Below are 3,111 nucleotides of genomic sequence, written 5' to 3'. Positions count from 1 at the left end.
TAGGCTAGGACGGCGAGCTGGCAGAATCGTTAGCGGCACCTCGCCCGTCCCTCCGTTCTGAGTTCAAATTCTACCGAGGTCGACTTTACCTTTCATCCATTTCGGGGTCGAGAAAATAAATACCAGTTGAGCACTGGGGTCGATGTAATCGTCTTATCCTCCTCCCCACGAAATTGCTGGCCTTGGGCTAAAATTTGAAGCCAGTATTTCACTTAGGCATTGTGACACTAATAACCTGGTGTGGAACTCGATGCACAAGGTCTCAGAACGAAGCGTTAGTCGAGTATAGCGTGGTAATAAGAAAAAAACAAGTGCCAAAGGAATAAGCAATGGTGTTATGAACTTCATTAGCTTACGGCTGTTTCTGTTATACGATGCAGCAGATTCATAATTGAGTGCTTTAGTATCACCTAATAGCTTCATCAGAGCCTCAAATATATGTATTTTACGTGTTTGTGTGTCTGTAAGGATGCATGGCTAAGCGATTAGGTTCTTGCACTCACAAGTTCGTGGTTTCCATTTCAGGATCGGGCATGTCAAACTAATATGTCCTTTTTGTGGTTCCCTTACCAGCCTTTGTCTTTTGTTTTTTGTATAATTTTGAAACACACACACACACGTATGAATGCATGTATTTGATCGGCGCGTGTGTGAGTCCATCAATTTTCGTTTTTAACAATTCTGATCGTTCTCTTAAAGAAGGAAGCTGTTTCTTAGAAAGAAACAAAACTCTATCACTGGAATTTGGCCAATATCAGTTGTGGATAGTTGAACTTCGGAATACTTTTACATATTTTAATTGTTTCACTTACAGATTGTATTTGTAAAGTGTATGTAAGCTAATCACTTTCTTTGCCGTGAAAAAAAAACTCTTACTTGGTAGATTGGCACTTGGTTATTTACGAAAAGAACACAAACGCATCAATAATTAGAGGTACAAATATATAATATGGGCAAAGAACCGGTAAGTTTCCAATCAGTTATTCAGAAAATTTCTTTCTCCTTTACTTTGAAAAGCTTGATCTCTGGCCAACCTCTCATCAACTTATTCAAGTATTACTTGAAAAGGAAGGTGAGAATAGAGAGGGAAGTTTTGTCTAATGACAATTTCAATAAAAGGTGGGTGAATGTAGCAAGGATGGCACGTGTGAATGACGGACTCACTTTGAGCATGAACCTACAGAACAAAAAGACAGAGAGCGCTTTCCTCTCATGGTTTATTTCCGAGGTTACCGTGGGTTTTGTTTTTTCGTAGGTTTTTCTTTCCAGGGATAACCCTTGTCAGTGTTTTATTTTCTTCCACTTTTGGGAATTTCAGTTGTTAAAACGACTCTTTGTTTCTTCCTTGTGTACACGTCCCAAACGTTTTCGGTCCCTATTGATCGGTTTTGAAGAGAAAAATTTTACATTGTATTGGCCCCTCTGTGTTTCTGTATATACGACGGGCTTTCATATAGTTTCCATCTACCAAATTCGCTCACAAGGTATTGGTCAGCCCGGAGCTATAGTAGAAGATACTTACCCATCATTCTGCATAGTGGAACTGAACCTGGAACCACGCAGTTGCAAAGCAATCTTCTTAACCACACAGCCGTGCCTGCGCCCAGAAGAAAAACTACGTAGAAATAAATTTTCTCCAAATATACATTTCTGGAGGCGCCATGGCCCAGTGGTTAGGGCAGCGGACTCGCGGTCGGAGGATCGCGGTTTCGATTCCCTGACTGGGTGTCGTGTATGTTTATTGAGCGAAAACACCTAAAGGCTCCACGAGGCTCCGGCAGGGGGTGGGGGTGGCGACCCCTGTTGTACTCTTTCGCTCCGACTTTCTCTCACTCATTCTTCCTGTTTCTTGAGTAACGCTGCGATGGACCGGCGTCCCGTCCAGCTGGGAGGGAACCCATACGCCATAGAAGCCGGGAAACCGGGCCCATGAGCCTGGCTAGGCTTTAGAAGGGAGCATAAATAAGAATATACATTTAATTCTTATAATACAGATTGCGACATTTGAACATTAAAAAGAAAGCAAAACATTTTAAATGGCGTCTTTTTATCAAACAATTTGGTCACCTCTACTTTAAATCAAAAGGACAAGTTAACGAACGGTAGGATACATAGTCATCTACACTGACGTTCCAGCAAATAGCTTTTGTATTGTTATTGTGTCTATTGAATGATTGTTGTAATTTATGTCATATATTAATAGAAAAATGGTCTCATTTACGAAATCCATTGCTTGGAAATCGCTAAAACATGAAAACTAATGGCGGCGGTCTGTGTAATCTCAGCGTAAAACTAGTTATGAATACAACAAATATTCATTGAATGTGTAGCGTTTAATCTTATTAACATGAAATATAAAATTATACTTACATGCATGCATGCACGCAAACATACATACATACATACATACATACATACATACATACATACATACATACATACATACATACATACATACATACAAATATACATACAAACATACATGCAAGCATACAAACGTACATGCTTACATAGTTACATACACATATAAATACACGCATACATACATACATACATACATACATACAAACATATATACATACATACATATATACATGCACGCAGCTAGATAGATATTCATATATATATATATATATAGATAGATAGATAGATAGATAGATAGATAGATAGATAGATAGATAGATAGATAGGCGTAGGAGTGGGTATAGACGTAGGAGTGGCGGTGTGGTAAGTAACTTGCTTACCGATTACATGGTTCCGGGTTCAGTCCCACTGCGTGGCACCTTGGGCAAGTGTCTTCAACTATAAGCCTCGGGCCGACCAAAGCCTTGTGAGTGGATTTGGTAGACGGAAACTGAAAGAAGCCTGTCGTATATATGTATATATGTGTGTGTGTGTGTTTGTTTGTGTGTCTGTGTTTGTCCCCCCAACATCGCTTGACAACCGATGCTGGCGTGTTTACGTCCCCGTAACTTAGCGGTTCGGCAAAAGAGACCAATAGAATAAGTACTAGGCTTACAAAGAATAAGTCCTGGGGGTCGATTTGCTCGACTAAAGGCAGTGCTCCAGCATGGCCGCAGCCAAATGACTGAAACAAGTAAAAGAGTAAAA

The sequence above is a fragment of the Octopus bimaculoides genome, chromosome 23, assembly GCF_001194135.2.
Source record: "Octopus bimaculoides isolate UCB-OBI-ISO-001 chromosome 23, ASM119413v2, whole genome shotgun sequence".
Taxonomy (NCBI): Eukaryota; Metazoa; Mollusca; class Cephalopoda; order Octopoda; family Octopodidae; genus Octopus; species Octopus bimaculoides.
The sequence above is the reverse complement of the archived record's forward strand: the minus strand, read 5'-3'. Positions refer to the sequence as shown.